Source organism: Pleurodeles waltl, chromosome 3_2 (genome assembly GCF_031143425.1).
Source record: "Pleurodeles waltl isolate 20211129_DDA chromosome 3_2, aPleWal1.hap1.20221129, whole genome shotgun sequence".
Classification (NCBI taxonomy): Eukaryota; Metazoa; Chordata; class Amphibia; order Caudata; family Salamandridae; genus Pleurodeles; species Pleurodeles waltl.
In genome coordinates, this window is record NC_090441.1 from 1,797,228 (window position 1) to 1,818,671 (window position 21,444).

General features: G+C 43.3%; 1 protein-coding gene across 2 annotated transcripts in view; it reads left to right on the forward strand.

Annotated features, from left to right (window-relative positions):
- USP32 (ubiquitin specific peptidase 32) overlaps positions 1-21,444 on the forward strand; it is a 941,828-nt gene that overhangs the window by 473,082 nt on the left and 447,302 nt on the right. The gene's annotated exons all lie outside the window — the stretch shown is intronic.

Below are 21,444 nucleotides of genomic sequence, written 5' to 3' on the forward strand. Positions count from 1 at the left end.
AATTGCACTGGACTTCGTAAGTGCAGGCAAGCTATTTTACCTGTGTACTGGACCCAGCTATGTGTCCAGCTACATAGTGGTAACTCCGAACCTGGGCATGTTTGGTATCATACATGTCGGAATTGTACCCCAGTACTAGTGCCAGTAATGATTGTATGATTCCATGCACTTAGGAGCTCCTTAGATGACCCCCCACTATTGCTCCTACCAGTCTTCCAGGCCTTTCCAGGCAACCTGTGCTGCTGCAGCCCTTCAGACATGTTTGTGCCCTCCTGCTGCTTGACCAGCTCAGGCAGGGGAAGGTAGAACAAATGATTTCCTGTGAGAGAGTGAGGCAACACCCTCTCCTTTGGAAATAGGAATTACAAGGCTTGGGAGGGGTCGGTTTTCTTTGAAGGACACATTTGGTGTCCTCCTTGCATAAACCAGATTGCAACAGCCCAGGGACTGGTCTCCTTCCCCTGTCGACCTGGATCTTCATCCACAGATGGGTGGGTAGTGGCTCTTGTCCTGACTGGACAGTCCATTGTGGACTGGACTCTGTCCCTCTTTTGCAGGTCCCCTTCTTCCAGAATCCACCTTTGGATCTGGACTGGTCCTGTTCTTGCACAATCCATTTTATAAGTCCTCTTGTTAGTACTTGGGAAAACAAGGTACTTACCTCTGCTCTCCTGGTCGCTAGGGGTCACTAAGGTACTCACTTGTTGGGGTCCTGAGTTCTCCCAGCTTCCCTCTAATTACTACAAACCCTGGGTAGGGGACTTCACTTTGCATTCTATAATTTCAGTATATGGTTTGGCCCTTTCCTATGGCCCTAGCTATTTTCTACTATTCTTGCCAATGCTTGTTGTTTTCTCTGCTAATTTAATGTATAACGTATACTTACCTCCAGTTGGGGGGGACTGCATATAAGTAATCTAGTGTAGTGTTACTGTAATAAAGTACCTTTATTTTTGTAACACTGTGTGGTTCCTTTCATGTGTGCTAAGTTACTGTGTGACTATTGTGGTATTGCATAAGCTTTGCATGTGTCCTAGATAAGTCTTGGCTGCTCATCCACAGCTACATCTAAAGAGCTCTGGCTTCCTCAACACTGTCTTCATTCACTAATAGGGGTTACCTGGACCTGGCATAAGGTGCCAACACCATAGGTGTCCATCACAGACCAGGCCAGCTTCTTGCAACATTATAGTTAGGTTGACTTTTTACCCAAACAAACCATAGAAACTCATTGATTACAGATATACTTATGTTAAGAAACTATAACTTGTTGCCTAAAGTTACTTTGTGGCACAAATTATAGTTTCTTCAGATAAGTCTACCATTGAGTATAACTGTAACTGCTGTATTTATATGTTTTTTTTTTTGTGTGGGTAAAAAGTCAACCTAACTATAATGTCCCTGTAACCTTTGTTTTTTCAGTGAATTTTTATGTTTTTACTTAGTCATATAGGTTCATATCTATATAATATAGAATTGTATGTAATTACAAACATCGCTGCCTTGACCATGCACAGTGGGGGCTTGCTGCAAGGATTTGACAGGCCCTGCAGCCTACCCCTTCGCCTGCACCCAATCCCACTCTGTGCATAGCCTTCGGCTGTGTGTGGCAGGGGTGTACTGTGTGAGTGGGTAGTTTTTTTTTTCCCCATTGGGCTTCGATCCATCGCATATTTACATGGGGGGGATGTGAGAGACACAGAGAAGTTCACCATCGGATGTGGGCTGGATACAACTGACTCTCTGGGCAGATCGGTTGTGCCAACGGTGGCTTTAAGACACCACACCTGGTTACATACCTCTGGCTTTTCTGGGGATATCCAATCTAATCTGATGGACATGCCCTTTGATGGCACACGTCTTGGGCCACGACTTGGTCCCTTGGCCTCGCGGCTGCCCCTTGCCCTCCTCAGTTTGCTTTTTGCCCCTTTCATGACTATGGAAGGGCTGCCCAGCCACATCCGTTCACTGCCAGCCACAGCATGGCCGAGGATGTGGAATCCATCATTTGCATGCATCTGGGAGCCAGCGGTCTAGCCAGTCCTCGCCCCGCCCTCTGTTGCTGCCTCCAAGCCTTCCTGATCTGGCACTTCCCCACCAGGGCCCAGTCGGCAGCAGGACTCACGATCACATGTCCCACTGGACCACCGTCCTGTCAGACAGGTGGGTTTTGCAAATAGTCCAAAGGGGCTATTCCCTCCCCTTCGAGACTACCCCTACCTCCATGCCATCATCTTACAATCACCTGCCAATTCTCCACGAGGAGGTTACAGCTCTCTTGGCCAAGGGAGCCATAAAGAGGGTACCTGTGCCAGAAGTAAGTCATGGTTGTTATTCTTGCTACTTTCTGGTGCCCAGAAAGGACAAGGGCCTCCACCCTATCCTCGACCTCCAGTCCCTCAATCTCTTCCTCTGCAAGGAGACGTTCAAAATGCTCACTCTGGCTCAGGTCCTATCTTCCCTGGAGCCGGGATACTGGATTGTAGCGTTGGACTTTCAGGACACGATTTCCCTATTCCCCCACTGCCTGCCCACAGACGTCACTTGCGGTTCGTGGTAGATCACGAGCATTTTCAGTTCACCATGCTCCCCTTTGGCCTTACCAGCGCCCCTTGGGTGGTCACCAAAGTGATGGCGGTGGTCGCAGTTCATCTGCACAGGTTAGGGGTGTCAGTCTTTCCCTACCTCGACTACTGGCTGTTGAAGGCGCTCTCGCCCCAGGCTGTTGTCTCCCACCTCCAGACTACAGCGAACCTCCTGCATTTGCTAGGGTTCACTATAAATGTGCCGAAGTCACACCGGACTCCCTCTCAGATGCTCCCTTTTATTAGAGCAGTTCTGGACATAGTGCAGTTTTGGGCCTATCCCCTCAAGCGGCGAGACCAGGATATTCAGGCTATGATACCAATGTTTCAGCCTCTATCCTGGATTTCGTTGAGAATGACTCTGAAGCTGCTGGGCTTCATAGCCTCCTGCATCATGCTAGTGACTCATGCCAGATAGCATATACGGGCTCTGCAATGGGACCTGAAGCTCCAGTGTTCACAGCATCATGGAAATCTTTCCAACATGGTCCAGATCTTGGAGGGGACTGCGTGAGATGTGCAGTGATGGCTTTTGAACCGCGATTGGGTCTCCCTTCCCCAACCAGATCTCACTGTAGTGATAGATGGGTCACTCCTGGGAGGGAATGGCCACACGGGAGAGGCGGAGATCAGAGGTGTCTGGCTTTTGGCGGTTCCAAGTTCCATATCAACCTTCTGGAACTCAAGATGATTTAACTGCCATTGAAAGCATTCCTTCCCTCTCAAAGGGAAAGTGGTGCAGGTGTTCACGGACAACACCACTGCTATGTGGTACTGCAACAAGCAGGGCAGGGTGGGGTTGTGGACCCTTTGTCAGGTGGCTCTCTGCCTCTGGACATGGGTGGAACAGCAGGGCATATCCCTGGTAGTTTAACATCTGGCGGGCTCTCTGAACGCCAGAGCGGACAAATTCAACCCTCGATACCTGGTTGATCATGAATGGCGTCTCCATCCGGAGGTGGCGCAAGGTCTCTTTCAACAGTGGGGAGAGCCTTGGTTAGATCTGTTCCCCGCCACAGAGAACTTGCAATATTAGCTGTTTCATGTTGGCGTTTCCAAGGCGGCACTCGCTCAGCTATGCTTTTCGTCTCTGGTAGAACTCAGGCCTCTTTTCCACCTTTCTGCCAATACCACTTCTGCCCAGAGTTCTCAAACAGATCAAGAATGACTGGGCCCAAGTCATTCTTGTGGCCTAGTACTGGGCAAGAAGAGTCTGGTATCCCGAGCTCTTGAGCATGGCCATTAATCCTCCAATCATACTGCCTTTTCAGGTGAACCTTCTGTTGCAGCAGCAGGGGACAGTTCTCCGCCTGAACCTGTCCAGTCTTCGCCTTCTTGCATGGAGTTTGATTGGCAGCAGTTGACGGCTTTTGACCTTCCACCTGAAACCTGTGATAGTGTCTTCGCAGCCAGGCGTTCCTCCACCAAAACGGTGTACTCCTGTCGTGTGAACAGATTGGTGGAATTGTTTACAGATAAGTCTGTCGACTCCCTCTCTGCCCCTCTTTCTGAGGTTCTTCTGTTTAATCTTGCTTTAGCCCAGCAAGGCACTGCTCTGGGCACCCTCAAGGGTTATTTGTCTGCCATCTCTGCTTTCCTCCGCTTGCCTGACCAACCCTCCTTGTTTAAATCTCCCATTGTGGGATGATTTTTATAAGGGTCTTACCCATGTCTTTCCTCCTTCCCTGTTCATAATGCCCTGGTGGGATTTGAACTTGGTTCTGACTTATCTGATGTGTGCTCCCTTTGAGCCACTTCACAATTGTCCACGTGACCTGCTTACTCTGGAAACAGCCTTAATTGTAGCTATCACCTCTGCCTGCAGAGTGAGTGAGTTGCAGGCTCTTTCTTCTAAGCCACCTTTCCTCTCCGTCCACCCTGGCAAGGTGGTGATTCGTACTAGGGCTTCTTTTCTTCCTAAAGTGGTCACACCCTTTCATGTAGGCCAGTCCATCATCTTGCTACTTTTTACGCACTTCCACATCCATCTAAGGAAGAGGAGAGACTACACCGCCTGGACCCAAAAAGATCGTTGACGTTCTACCTCAATCGTACTCAGAGTTCAGAGTGGATGATCAACTCTTTGTGGGATATGTGGGCACAAAGAAAGATCGGGCAGTGCCCTGGAGGGTTTGCACGCTCATTCTACCAGAGTGACAGCTGCAACGACTACGTTGACATGCAGTGTTCCAGTCCTGGACATCTGTCAGGCTGCAACATGGGCATCTCTGCACACGTTTAAAAACACTACTGCCTGGACAGTAGGGCCCACAGGGACAGGTACTTTGTCCATTTGGTCCTGCAGAATTTCCTAGTATGATCTTAGTTTGCAGACCCACCTCCAGGTATGGTATTTCTTGAGTAGCTATTCTAAGGTAAGGAAACTGCAACTAGAAGCCTTTATCAGATGAACAAGTTACTTACCTTCAGTAACGATTTATCTGGTAGAGACATATCCTACTTGCAGATTCCTTAACGACCTACCCATCCTCCCCGCTCTGCAAACTGATTTCTAGGGACAGGGACCTCCCTTTAAGGGCTCTAGTTCTGGCACACCAATATCCGTGTTCTTCATGGCTCCGTGCTTCTGCCATAGAAAATTGTGAAAAGAAATTGATGTCAGTGTACCAGGGTGGTGCTTATGTACGACCCGCAAAGTCATATCGGGCGACCACGACGCCGATGCATGCAAAGTTGACCGATTCCACCTAACGTCACCCAGGGGTACTGCTCAAAGAATAAATCTCCAAATCCGCGCTGATGCCTGGGGAAATTCTAAGATAAGGAATCTGCAACTAGAATATGTCTCTACCAGATAAATTGTTAAAGAAGGTAAGTAACTTGTTCTTCTACACCTGAACTTCACCCATACCTGACCCTGAAAACTCCTGGTCTCCCCTAAATATCACACCTCACTGTAACCGAAACCCTTTACTACCCCCTAACTCCACCAGTAAGTAATTTGGGATCTTTCCTTATAATTGTATTTTTCAAAATGATATCTTTTATTTTCGATTTATTTGTATTTTCTTTAAATTGTTTTTTCCATGATTTGGTTTTCTTCAGTGTTGTTTTTCCCCCAATTAATTCATATACATGAAATGCCTACAGGTTATGCGGTTGTTGCAGTAAAAGTTGGGTTTTAGCTTTTATTTTGTGAATCGCTGACAAGCTTGAAGCAATCCCAATTATTGTCTTTGGCATTAGCACTGCAGATTATTGCTAGTCAAAGCAGCTGTATGAATGGAAAGAATGTTGTTGTTGAAGTAGCCTAAGAATATTTTCCACTTTCTAGAACAGAGATCTCGGAAGCAGGGGAGATATTGGCATTGATTAAATGGTGTAGTGACCAGGCCATGTTTGCGGAGTGCTGTAATAGGACCTGCAAATAAGTTGATACGATCATAAAGGCATTGTGATCATTTGTATTGTTTTGTGTGGTGGAGAGAGGATTTAGAGAGTGTCCTTGTATATTCAATCTTGTTTTCAGGTTGTCGTGAGGTTAGTAGTTAGCCCATGCTCACACTTATTTTTGCCCATTTTGGCTTAGGTCTGAGGCCTGTGACTCTTCACCAAGTCACTTGGCATTTTATTTGTTTTAATATTTTAGTGAGGCATCATTTTAGTGGTGATGTTTTAATATACCTATCTATTGTCCTTCTCTGCAGAATTTTGTTATTCATTGCTTTTCAGAACATTACGTTCTGTGCTCACATCAAGACTAAATATGATAGGTTCCCGGGTATTGCTGACTCAGGGAGTGCAGTGTCGTCCTTACACAGAGACTTGTCACATCAGGGCAGTTCCTGGAATAACACAATGTTGATTATAAAACACCAGGCTGCCTTAGTATCCTTAGAGAGGACATTACAGTCAGATTGCCATCTTATGCTGCCCATCACCTTTGCAGTTTCAGTAGAAACTTGGCGTTTCACCTTGTGTCGCTAAGGAGGATTTCCAGCAGACTAACAGACCTCTCCTTTACCTTCAGCACAGGTATGGGACTCGTACTACACTCCCGGGACTAGAAAGGTGGATTAGGGCTTTGAAAGCTACTTGCTCTCATATAGGAATCTTAGTAGTGTGTGTGTAGGAATATTGGTAATACTATTGTGAGATATATGAAGGGACTGTTTCTATGTTTCACTTCCTTGGTCACCGTTGTAATAGTGTCTGGTTTCATCATCCTTTATAATCGCACTTCATGCATTTTTATGTAGAATGCATTTGCTTTAATACATCCTATTGAATCAGGGTATGCTTCTGCCTGTCATTACATGTATGAGACTTGTGTAACTGAGAGAACGAGGTATGATCTGTTTCCATCACGACTTTCCTGGGGAGTCTGAGTGTCATGCAATAGGCTGCCACAATTCACTTTTACCTACGGTATCTGTGAGGTGCTGCTAGCTAGCTGGAAGAGTTAAGCTGACAGCTGCCACACGGTTTGGGATCATACTCCGTTCCCCACACTTGGTGGTGCTGCCGCCCACAACTCCGCAGTCTTGTCATTTTGGCAAGCGTCTCATGACAAGATGTTTTTATTGTTTTCACAAAAGAGTGAAAAACAAACCGTGATAAGGAATTCACATTGCACTTCTGTTACAATATCAGGAATGAAGGTAGCACCTACACGTATTGGACACAAAGGGAAATACAACATAGCTCGATTGGATATAACGGAGTAGATAAGTATTATGATAGGGCGTCAGAGGACCTATCTAAAAGGCGGCTGAGCTGCAAGTCTCTGGGAGACTGCAGTAACCCATCTCATGTAGCAGAAGTATACAATGGTAATAATACAACAACTCATGGAAGGAGGGGAAAGAGGTAGGAAGAAGAGGAGAACCCCAGAAAAAGCAGGAGGTGGGAGAAGAGGGGAGAAGAGAAAAAAAGAGGGAGAGATAGAGAAAAAGTGGATACACTGAGTTAGAATGACAGGGCCACCAGTAGTTATGGTTGGAGACCATGGCGTGATCCGCAGAGTGCAATAAACAATAATTACCCACTGTAGGTAGGGAGCCGTAAATCAAAAGAGCACCTATGGAGGTTTATTTTTCTGTAAATATGTTTCAAAGAAGTCTGGGTCTGGAGGCCATTTGCAATTTTGCGTACAGGATGTTGTCCGCACCTCTAGCAGAGCACAGCAAATTCCACCATTTGTCAGAGGAGCTCACTGCTGTTAATTTCCAATCTGAAATTTATGAAGTGCCTAGAGCTACTAGAATGTCAATCAACAACTGGTAAATCTGTGACTTTATCCTAAACCATAATGGTCAGGCCATCTTACAGGTAAAAAAACATATGATTTAGGTCCCCTGCCCCCTCCTTACATCTCCAGCAAGTAACAGAGGCTCTTAAACCAATCTTATGAAGTCTGCTTTGAGTCCAGTATGCTTTGTGAATGAACCAAAATCTGGATTGTGTTGGAGCTGGTGTGATTTTAGTAGAAAATAGGGATTGCCAGATTTTGGCCCTGCGGTGTCTGGAACATTCGTGTTTTGCAGAGAATGTATGTGGGTTTCCCATTTCCAGGCAATTGATCTCCATCCATAACCCTTGGGATAATCTAAAAGTTTGTATATGCACACAATGCAGTAAGACCTTTTCTTTTGAAATTACCCAGAAGGCTGGGTAGGTCCCGTGGATGCGGAGACTTCAGTCTTCCAACAATGCTTTTCAGTCTCAGGAATTTATAAAAATCTATGTTAGTTAGATCAAATTTCATTTGTAGAGTCGAATACAAGGTAGGATTTGAATAGGGACCTAGATCTTCTGTACAGTTTATACCTTTCCTTGCCTATGTGTTCCAGAATACCATCCTCCTATATAACTTAATCCTACGGTTACCAATAAGAGGCCATAGTGGAGTCAGATATTTGATGCTCTAAATGCTTATCAAGAAGTAAAAGGGCTGATGTTGTATCCAATATTATGATTTTTTAGTGTTCCAAAGGGACTCTGGTTAAATTGTGCATAGAGAGGATGGCATTGAGAGGTAAGGGGGTATAATATATGAGCTTCTTTGAGAAGCCAGGGGCAGACGGGGGTGGGCTGGCAGTCCTTTTGCATCTGAAGCCACCAGGAGCTCTGAGAGATGAGGAACACCAGCTGATATCGTGGGTAATCAGGCAGGTTTATGCCACCAGAGGATTTACTCACCTTCGGTGTGGTCATAGGGATTCTTGCCTTTATGTCCTTCCAAAAAACTGTGGCTATATACTTATCCACTGATTTGAAAAAGGTGTGTAGAATGGCCACCGGAAGCATATTGGCAATAACATTGACCAGAGGAGCCACCATCATTTAACTTTTAACGGTATCCACTTAACTCCCACCAAGTAATTTATTCTTCGGGGACCACGTGTTAAGTAGGCCTTTTATTTTGGTGAAGATTTTTGTTCATTAATAAAGATGGATTGTTTAAGGTTAGTACTAAACCAGATGCCTACGTAGTTGATAGCATCTGGTTGCCAGTTTAGATCTAGGACTCCAGTCACCACTGACGTGCAATGGACATCCAGGGGGAATACTTTGGTTTTGTCCTTGTTTAAACAGTAACCCACTACTAGTGAGTACCTCTCAATTTCCTTCATGATGATTGGAATAGCCTGTGGAGAATCCTCAGTGAACAAGAGCACGTCCTCTGCATAGGCTACTACCACTTGTCTACCTGAACTAAAATTAATGCTTGTAATATCTAGGTTATCGCTGAATGACGAGATTAATGGTTTGATGATCAACAGAAAGAGTAGGGGGTGAAAGCAGTCACACCTGTCAAGTCCCCTGGGCCAGAGCAGATGGCTGAGATAGATGGCCGTTGACCCTGACCTTCGGCGTTGGGTTTGAATATAGAGCCATGTTCATATGAATAAACCCTTCCGCTAGTTGATACCTGTGTAGGGCTGCCTGCAGAAAAGGACCAAGAGTCCTTCTCGAAGGCCTTTTCTGCATCCGCTGTTGCTGTTGGTGTGTGGGTTAATTGTGCTTTTTCCAGGACATGGCAGGATGTTCTAATATTGTCTGAGGCAAGCCTACCTTTTAAAATTCTAGTTTGCGAGTTAGCTATCAGCTTCTTTTGCCATTATGCTCACTGGAGAATATTTTATTGTGGCAGTTATGGTGTTGATACTGTCATTTTGTGGGAGAGAGTGCAATATTTTAGAGATGGAAACATCAAAAATATCCTCAGTAACTTTCCTGATTTTGTAAGGTTATTGTTTTTCCTTTTTGAAGCAGTTGTTGGATTGGGGAGAATGAGTAGGATGGGTAAATGGTAATGATCAGACCAGTTGAATACAATCAGAGTGCCTTAGTGTATCGAAGCAGCCTTGGCACAATGAAATTAAAGATACCGCCTTTGTTATAGGTGGGAAGAGACAAGTGCTGCTGTAGGTCATGGATTGAAATAAAGGTGCTTAGGGATTTGAAGAGTTTGTGTTTTTCATTCCTGCAGTTGATATTGAAGTCTCCAAGCTAAGTGATGTTTTAGGAGGATAACCAATAAGAGGAAATGTATTTGGAGATTTGAGACTTGAACTCTACTTTGAGGTTGGTTGAACCTAAAAGCTGCTCTCTTGCTTTCCCCCCAAATGCACAGTGCTGTACCTGCGGCACGTAACAGAATGAGGAGATCAGCTCCTCCTACTCACTCTCCAAACAAAAAAGAAAGGAAAATTATGCCAGGTAACATCAAAGAAAATATAAGTAGAACATCTTCTCCTAGTGGACGTAGAGTCCTAAGAACTACTAAACTAATAATATATTCACATTTCTTTTCATATAATTTAAGTACATTTCATACACTGTCTTTATTACATTTAATCCCCTTGCTTAGAAGATGAGTACTAATTAGGCCCAAGTCATCCTTGATGCTCCGGATTGGGCTCAGAGAATGGTATCCCGAACTTATGAGCATCAGCAGAGGTCCCTCCATCAGGCTGCCTCTTTGGGAGGATCTCCTGTCACAGCAGTAGAGCACACTCTGCCTTTATGTGTGGAGATTGAGTGGCAGCAGTTGACAGTTTTTGATCTTCCCTCGGAAGTCTGTGGAGTTATACTGGCAGCCAGGCATCCATCAAAGTCTGTATGCACTTGCCGCTGGGACATGTTTGTGGCTTGGTGTACTAAAAAGCTGTTTGATCCGCTTACTGCATTCTTGACTGAGGCACATTTAAAGGGTACCTTTTGACATTTGGGCTTGCTTATGGTTGCCTGATCATTGTAAGACCCAAACCTGGACACAGAGTAATTTTAAATATCTCAGTAGTAAATATATCATAGTACTGATATCCACCTGATAACAGTATAACAATGTATCACCCATGCAAGCAGCACACAATGCAGTCTTATTTTGTAACAAGACTAGTGTCTCATCATTAGTCTTAAAGAAGCAGTAATAACTAGGCACTCCATTGAAAAAAATCACGTCTAAATATGGTGCATAGATTGTTTGACTCTAAGTAATTGTGAGTAAGATATTTCAAAGACCTGCCTTTGCACACTTAGATTCCTAGCCCTTTGATTACGGTAGTCACCAACTGGTAAATTAATCAAGTATTCGAACATCTGCATTTAGCTTTTTTCTTGGGGTAAAAGCTATTATCATTCATTTTCAGTCATAACATTTCTAAAGGAAGTCTTCCTCAATTGGTATACTGTGGACCGTGGTTGTGAGCACTTTCATCTTTGTGGCTAGCATATCTAAACTGTTCGTACAAACCTGATACCCGGATAAATCCATTTGAAACATATTGCAAATACTAAAATATTTCTAGCCAATATTATTGAGCAATTGAACACAGGGCCACATAAGCAGCACCTATGTGTTCTAAGAACAGTTGCTTTTGACGGATACTTTTAACAGTCAGTTCCTCATCTTTAGCATATGTGCAGATGCCAAGTTGGATCCAGAGAATTTTCCAGCAGGGCTCCCATGCAGTGGTAGATGGTGCCACGTGGTCCACAGTGCCTCTTTACCACCCCAGAAGTTACAAAGTAGAACCACATAAAAGTGCCTTCCTCTGAGCACTGACATCAATGTATTACTTACTGACACTCCTACGAGGATCCCGAGCCCTGCTTCTAACTTTTTTGCACATGTTTACAAAAACAGTACTGCCTTGATGGTCAAGACGTTGTGACAGGCATTATGTCCATTCGGCACTCTAGGACTTTTGGGTCAGAGCTAGTTCGCAGACCCATCTCTGGGGAGGTATTCCTTTGGTATCTATTCCAATGGAAGGAATCTTTGACTAGAAGCCTTCAGAGGGTTGATTCTCAGCCAGTGTGTAGCAGATCATAATGCTGAGCACAATCCATCTGGAGATGATCAGTTTCTGCACTGATTTTCTTTTTTTTTTTTTTTTGGCTCCGACAAACCCAACAGAGTTGCTCATCCAACCAGTGGTCTCTGGTGCAATCAATATAGAACAACAGCGCTCTTTTTGGCCCAGGCAATGAAATCTCTCTTCTTCTTTAGAAGAGTGAGGTGGAGCAAAAAATGTAGGCAGCGCAATTCTTTGGCCGATATGGAAAGGCGTCACCATCTCTGGCAGAAAAGCTGCACTAGTGTGGAAAGCATGTCTGCTGGGCAGAAACGCATATGTAGGGTGTACAGAGAGCGCCTGTGGCTTGCTAATCCTGCTGTTGAAGTAATGATCACAAAGAAGACTGTTTTGATCGTCAAGAGACGCAAAGGGCGGCTATGCATGGGCTCAAAGTGAACACATCATAAAGGTTAAGACCAAGATAAGGTTCCATTGGGGCATAATGAAGGGTTTAGGTGGAAACCTGTTTGAGTCCATTCAGGAAATGAGTCCCAACAGGTGACTTGAACAGGGATTGCTGATCCTGGGTCAGTCACTACTGTTCACAATTCCCAACAATCACACATATAAGCCATGTGCTACATACCCAATGACATTAAACACACAAAAATCCATACAGTCACATTGCACAAATGTAAAGACCAGAACTTGACACACAATCAAATCGTCACAAGACATGGAGTTGAAGCAACCTAATAAAGTTTTGAGGCAGAAAACGTCCCACTGAACCTTGTTTTCTTGGAATGAAATATCTATTTTAGGTTCAGTTTTTTCAAATTTATTTTTGTATGCTTAATTTTCATCATATGATGCAGAAATGTTCGGGTGCAGTGAAATACATACTGGTGCTTGCGACTATACTATCCTCTTTTCATATCTAAAACTTGACACATTAATGATGGTTCCCCAGGCATAACAGCTTTTCATGAGCAAATCGATCTTGAGAATAACTTTTAACCAGCCCTATCACTCTCTTAGTGGTGAACCTGCCATGTCACTGACTATTCCTCAGTCGCACCAGCCTGTCACTGCTATTACTAACGTAATGTATATTCCGCTCCAAATCTTCCTGCCTTTCAGATATGATCCTGGCACACCTGCTCTCCTGCCTAGCCTGCTTTTTCACTGCATTAAGTAACACACTTGAACCAGCTATGTACCTAAGGACGTAGTTGATGCTGAAACATATTGATTACGACTCGTACATCTACAGGATAGATTTACTGTTACTGTTAATGACATGTTGTTACCTACTACAGTGTATATATCCTTCCCCATTTGTCCAAAATCCAAAATATAATATAAAATGGCATTTGAAAATTAATTCTGGCGTTTGTGAGCGATCAGAGACAACCCTTTAAAAGACATGTCGACATTCTATCAGGCTTGCTCTATTGCCAATGATAGTAGGGCCTTGCCAAGCTTAATCTCAATCATGATGTAATTGACAGGCTATCAAAATATAATCATCGGGTGCAGCATTCCTTCTCTACCTCTTCCGACGACTGATGCTACTCGAATGCTCCTAATAACTGAGCACCACTAGAGGGCAACAGGGACTGAAGAAGTATCAGGGAACCACGACAATGACAGTAATCATGGAGCGACACGAAGTGCAGGTCTTCAGGACTGTGATTGAGGAACGTAGTTGAACCCAAGGGATAAAAAAAAATACAAATCTACAAAAAGATAAGAGAAGTGTACTCGTTGATGGAAAAACTAAAGCTTCACAATGTTACATTCACAGAAACAGTTGTATCCCTGATAGCCCAGCGTAGACTCGTCACTTAAGGCTTGCTCATGAGAGGGGGCTAATGCATTAAAAATAAATGCTCACATTCTGTTTGGTAATCAACAACAACTTAGTGGCACTGAACCCAGACATTCATAGCGTGCATCTCTCAGCATCTTCCTCCTCCTTGAGACACTGACTGGGCCCTATTTCTTTGTGTGCTCTAATTTATTGGCAACACTGATGTAAAAAAAAAACTCTGAACTATACAAAAATGATAAATGGAAGTACATTTACATCAGTGCAATGGACAATCGAAGTATGCAAAAGCGTAATATTTTAACATAACACATTGTGATGGAGCACTTCCCAGCACCAAAACATGCCTGTTTTGCCATAAACAAGTACAATTAGAATAAGTGCAAGCTGTGATAAACGTTACAAGCATTGGTAGAGCAATTAGCTCCCACCTTTGGACCTATTCGCTTTGGCAGTGGTTTTTACCCATACTGTGCAGCATGGCTAAACATCAAACAAACAAAAATTCACTGTGTATCCACCTGCCTCATTTTGTTGGTGCATGCAACATTTGTGAGTGCCTACAAAATGATGCATGTGCGATGTTATTTGGTCTCCATGTGTCTTGGAACAAGAATATATTCACAAGTAAAGTTATCGGACCCTAATGGATATTTGGGTTGTGGTGTTGGAAGGACAACTGGTCACCTCCTTCACTATACACATCTACACACCATAACCCATGGTTAACCCCTTCCAGGCCCTTGGGCATCTATAGTAAATTGAAGACAAAAATGTAGAATTTTGACTGCTATAATCACCTTTTGGGAACATTAAGTCTTGTGAAATTTTTAAGAAAGACTTTAATTAGATAAGTTGGACAAGAAATTTGTCCATTTTCAAATTCGTTTTGGTTAATGACAAGGTGGTAACCCCAAGAGTTTGTCAAGTGGTTCGAAAAGCTTTGTGATAAATATGAATCCTCATGAAGGTTCATCTCTCTGCATTGTATAAAAGGCTGAGAAGCCCCGTTCAGAAATGGCTGCACATGAGCTTATGGATTGAAGCTTTGGGAAGAGCATTGAGATGGACAACTGGGCCAGTTGTGCCCAGGTTGGAAGAAGGCAACAAAATCTGTCTAACACAAGGAAACTTTGAGCAAACTCATGACTACCTGGTGCCTTTCTCCTGATAAGCTAAAACACTATATTCAAATAATACTGGTAGGTGCTGAATGGATTGTAGAGTGGAAGGGACATATTAGTAAATTGCTGGGCTACCCAGTTTCAGGGCACAGCAGTCTCGCTTTTAGCCCTGTGGAACACCATAGAGGAGGAGAATAGTAGCTATGCTAGCTTTCCTACGAGTCACACGTTGCTATATTGAACTCTTAACTGGCATATTCAATGATACTTGGAAAAGGTTAGTTCTGTTTGGCAGTCCATATTGGACCTGTTTGAGTTAAGGTGTGACTCCCAAAAACTGCATTGTCGCAGAACACCGAAGACGTAGAAGCTGTACCTTACTGTAATGACTAACTCCACTGGATAGCCAGATTCGTAAATGTTGACAAGACCCTGGTCACAGATCGACCTAAGGGTGATAGGAAGGCCACTCCAATGATGGGTATTTTCTTTGTGCTGTGTTGAGGGAAGGACCAGCATACTGCAAAGAATATATTCTGTTCCTTACACACGATCAGTTTGAAAATTATGAAAGGATAATGGATAAAACATTACTTGCTATAGAAACACAAGAAGCTAAATCTATATTGATAGGAACGCAATAGTAGACAACAGAGAAATGTAGGGTGAATTGAATCTGATTTACGGGTTCACAGTCTGCTGCATGATAGCAGAGCAATTCGTGAAAGTCTGTTTTCCCAGAGTTTAAACTGAATGACTATTTAGGGATTAGGATGAGGCTGCCCTGATTTCATCCTCAAAAATTACAAGAAAAAACACAACCTTAATAAATATTATGGAGCTCCTGGGACAAAAACTGTTTATTATTTTGACTCAATTCTGACCATAATTCAAGATTTCTTATCGGACTGCAGAAGTTAAAAACAGGTATTATTGACGAAGCCAATTCGCGTAGCTTTTGAGGAGTGAATGGAAGCAGAGATGGACAAATAATGGACACACAGAGCATAAACACATACCAGATCAAACACAAATACCAATTTCAACAAAGACCAGCAGACCTAAAGTTACCCATGTACATGGACCAACAAATATAGCCACCAGTACACAGAGAACAAAAGTTATACATAACTTGTGCAGAATGGGCATAGAGGGTTGTGTGTCACTACATCGCAGCCACTTCATCAAGAGTGACCTCCTCAGAGGTATCAAAACATGACAAGTCATTATATTTCATGTACGTTTGTAAATGTTTATGTATATTTTTTTATTCCCGTTTGTTTACATATTTTTTTACATTTCTTTTATACCCCCTTTAAAATATTTTTAGCCATTTATGGATTGCATATTGTATATAGTCATTCATTTATATAATATAATTATATATATATATATATATATATATATATATATATATATATATATATATATATATATATATATATATATATACTGTCCATGCCACATTCGGCAATATTCGAAGGAGCGGTGGCAGATCACCGATCAGTAAATTCCATAAATAAACACCTGCGTAGCAAGAAGAGACACCATCATTCCAAATGTGCTTTAAAGTGCTTTTATTCCTCTAAACACATATGTATGTTTGAGAGTTTTTAGTTTTTTATTGCACAAGATGTTATGGTCTACAAACCCATATATTTTCAATGAGATATGGAAAGTATTTCACGGCTCGCTGTAAAACCTGGATTTCATTATCATGACGGCCCTATACCACTCTGCAGTAATTACCATTGTCAGAGCTACTAGAATTGTGTCATGTCTTGCCACTTTATGCTGCAAATTGTGCTGCAAGTCGTCTGACAGTATTATTATATTTTTCCATTTTTGCTACAAACATTTTTTATGAAATCTGCAGACGATATGGCAAATGCCATCAATCTATAGTTATTAAGTAAATGCTGCAGCCACATAATTGCATAAATCCATGAGCCCTCACTGTTTATTGATTTTTCAACAATTTATTTGTGTAAAGTATACGAAACAAACATTCTAGTTCTAATCGACACTCTTTATTCGCTGCACTTTGAACGAAATAGCTTTTCCAGCTAACTACCTCGAAATAAAGATGTAAATTAAAAGGTTCATAATCTGTGACGGTCTTGTATTGCCATCTTGTGTTTCTAGTGACAGTTACGAACTGCCCAGCCTTCGGCCTTGTGGTTTATGAAATCACAGAACCCGATGATGCACTATTGGACCACATTACACACTTACAAGTTATGTATACTTTTTCCATCCGTGATATGAAGGGTTCACTGTGGTGAGGTTTACACTGCAAAGTGTGATGTGTATCATCTGAGCAGCAGGGCATTGAAGGTGATATGCTTTGAAGGTCAGAGTGTGTCGTACCTGGGGAGCATTGGGTGATCTGCTTCATGAGAACATTAACTGATGTGCCTCAAAGGAGCACTTGGCCTTTGCCTCATGTTATCACTCCACGTTACACTGGATAATGTACAACCTCATTAGAGCACTCAATGTTGCACTGGGTGATGTACACCCTTACTGGGGCACTCTGCGATGCACTTCTGGGTGATGTAGATCCTCATGAGAGTGCTCTGTGTTGCACTGGGTGAAATACAGCCTCACAGGAGCACTCCACATTGTACTGAGTGATGTGCACCCTCATGTGTGCACTCCTTGATGCACTGAGCGATGGTGATGTACAGTCTCATGAGCACCCCACAATGCACTAGGTTATGTACACCCTCATAGGAGCACTCCACGGTGCACTGGGTGATATACAGCCTCACAGGAGCACTCCACATTGTATTGAGTGTTGTGCATCCTCATAGGAGCACACCACGTTGCACTGGGTGATATACAGCCACATGGGAGCACTCCACGTTGCACTGGTTGATATACAGCCCCACAGGAAGACTCCACACTATCCAGAGTGGTGTACACCCTCATAAGAGAACTCCACGTTGCACTGGGTGATGTACAGCCGCATGGGAGCACTCTACGATGCTCTGGGAGATGTATAGTCCCACGGGCAGGGCTAGCTTCTGGTATATGAGAGAGCTAGGCCCAGACCCAGGGTGCAAATCTTCAGAGGGCAGAAAACAACAGTCTGCAAAAATGTCCTGCAAATAGCATCGCCTCTCTTTCTTGGCGCCAGTGATTTTGTTTAATGTGCTTCAACCGTTTTAATTTGCCACAGTTGCTATTTTTAGCACCCTATCAGCTCCTATCTTGCCTTCCCATCTATCTCTAACCCCCTGTTGATACGCATTAACACCCACCCCCACACCTACCCTCTTCCCAACCCAACACACCCACCCCATTTCCAACCCAACACACAACTTAGAACCAGCCAGAGGGAGTTGTCTTGTGGGTCAGTGGTTCTTGCCTTTTGACCCAGCCTAAACAACTTCACTTAACTAAATTAATTTGAACAGCAAAATAATACACAAAAATACAGACACAAGCATTCATTAAATACACAAGTGAGGAGTTATTTTATTTAAATAATACATATCAACAAATCTAAATTATAATTTTAATAGAAAGGTTGTAGCTTTTCTAAATTCACTTGAGGCCACCCATCGTCCATATTCCATTCCATGCACTTGCTCTGCTCCTGTGAATCAATCTGTGGATACCAATTTCATTTTTAGCCTCCTATTTCAAATTCATTTACATTTACAGAACACTCTACAATGTTCAAGTTTCCTTTTTATTTCTTTATTTATTCACACTATATTAATCTGTTAACATTATTTACATTTCTAGGTAGTCACGGACCCCGTGAGTAGGGGTCGTGGACCCCCAGCGTCCCCGGACCACAGGTTAAAAACTGCTGTTGTGAGTGATTCAGGTGAACTGGGGGAGGTGCGGAGATGTGTTTTCAGCAGCAAGTTGCTGCTCTGATGTAGCAAGCCTGGGAATGGCCAGTGAAAAGACGCTGCTCCCTCTTTTTATTCAGCAGTAGCAAGGGTGGCAAATTTCTTTCCGCCGACAGCACTATTGGAGCAAAGGCCGGCTGTGCTTACGGGTGCACTTCACGTTGCAGGCGATGATGTACAGCCTCATGGAGTACACCATACTGCACCGGGGGATGCACAGCTGGAGCACTCCACGTTACACTGGGTGATGTACAGCCTAATGAGAGCATTCCATGTTGGACTGGGTGATGTACACCCTCACTGAATCACTCCACATTGTACTGAGTGATGCGCACCCTCACGAGAGCACTCAACGTTGCACTGGATGATGTACAACCTCACGGGAACAGAGTCTCACATGAGATCTCCATCTGCACCGGGTGATGTACAGCATTATGTGAGCACTCCACATTGTACTGGGTGATGTACACCCTCAAAGAAGCTTTCAAAGTTGCTCCAGATTATGTACAAGCTCACAGGAGTACATATGTTGGACGGGGTGATATAGAGCCTTACTGAAATTCTCCATATTGCACTGGGTGATGTACACTCTCACGGGTCACTCCACGTTGCAGCAGCTGATGTACAGCCTCATGAAAGCACTCTGTTGCACTGGATGATGTACAGCCTCACTGGAGACTCTGCGCTATACTGGGTGATGCACAGCTTCATGGGAGGCTCCACATTGCCCTAGGTGATGGATAGCCTAATGAGAGCACGCCACATTGCACTGAATAATCTACAGTTCAGGATTACAGGGCTTTGTGAATAAAGGGCAAACACCTTGAAATGTAGCGGGTGGACTGAGAGATTTCATTTTGTCTCATGGTAGGTGTGAGCACCTCACCAGTCCTTATCTTCCCATTCTTGGATTGTAGTGTTTTTCTATGAAAAATACAGCCCTAGGGACCCTGTTACAGATAGGGTGCACTTTTACTGTTAGCACCATTGTGCGCCATAAAGCAGGTGCGCCAGGTGCAAAGAGTGAAAGTGCACCTTATTAGGAAGAATATGCTGTTCTCAGGTCTGCCAAGAACTTGCCCATTCAAGGGAAATACGGAGCAGCTGTTTAAAAGCATATCTGCGTTTCTCTGTGCAGGCAGCAACATGTCCACACTTTAAAAAGGGATTGCAGGTGGGTGCAGTAAGTGATTTCTGGGGATTCTATAAGACCCCTCTTTCATCCCTAGAAGAAGGTGCACTCAGGGGGTGCACCGACATCGCACCAGCTTTTTGTGGCTCATTTTCAGTGCTCTTTCAAAGGGCATGTTTGCCTCTGCACCCGTGGCCATAATACGGTGCAAGCACAGAGGAAAAGTGACTCCCTCATTTGTATTCGGACCACGCCCCCCCCCATGAAAATGAGGGTACGCCCTTTGAGGATAGCCCTGGTGCTACATGTGTGCCAGCGCGATCTGTATACAGAAGGAACCATACAAGCATCTGCAGCCCCTTCTGTAATACCAAAATGCCCCTGGGGCGCATAAAACAGGCACAACCGCCCCCTGCTCCCCTTGTGTAATACAGCCCTTGAAGTATTTAAATGCAAAGAAAAAAAATATAGGTTCCAGCTATGCTACTTGGACATTTTTCAAAACTGACAGGAGCATTTTCAATCTGCCCTTCTGTTGCATTTGAGTGGAAAGCAGTGTATTTAAAAAAAAAAAAAAAGGAGACTGCTTTGTGCAGCGATCGATTTACACTGATAACGCGGAAATTGACGAGCTGCAAGGGATACCATGTTATGAAACCTTCAGCCAGTTTTTGACTAGCATCATATTCAACGTTCAAGAATGCCAATTTAAGTTGGCTTAAAGACCGGAACTGTTTGAGGTATCAAACATGACATGGCTACTTTTCAGCCGTGCAAATGGTGACAAATTAAAAGGAACTTCCTCTTTAACAGTCATTTCATTATTTATTTTGGTTTCTTTCTTTAAAATTTTCTTTGTTCGATTTTGTTCAAAACAGCGTATCATAAATAATAATTCCACGTGTTTACGTTTATTATTCGTTAGACTTTTTCATGGTATGCGTTTGGATTTCAGTTCAGGCACTTGGGCCTCCTTAATATGTTTTTATAGTAGGGTGTGTTCGGTTACTCTCTGAATCTTTTGACACTCTGGCACTATGCGGCTCAATTAATTTCCGTAATCACTGGATTTCTCTCTAACAATGTCTCAATTTATTACAAAAAGCTGTTTGGTGAAAGAATACATCTCTAATCTTGAAACTAGCTGAGCTGATATCCCTCTCGCTCAAATAATCGTTAATTCAGCAATCACACATATAATATATGTGGGTCTCTCGTTCTTAAAATAACTTCAGAATAATTTGGTATATGATCCCGCAAGCCAAACGGAAAGCAACGGACAAGTAAGTTTGAGAATCTGAGTACCTAGGCTTCTGCGTGTGTTCATGGCTGAGGTCTCTTTATAAAGGATACATGGACGTGTACGTTTTTATTGGTAATTGTACGTGCATCTGTTTTCTACATTTTATTTCCTTTTCCTTTATTTTCTGAGGCACTCGTGTTTGTGGTAATACTTTGAGAGCTGCTAGATCCTGCCATTCAAACGTTAATAGAGTCAAGACTGTGAACCCTTGCACATTTCTTTTAATACTTAGCCTGGCTTGTCCAGCCATGTATTCACCTAGAGCTGATGCATTTAGTCACCACTCTCACCACAGGGTGGCAGTATTATGAGCTCCGTGGTGACTGGAAGG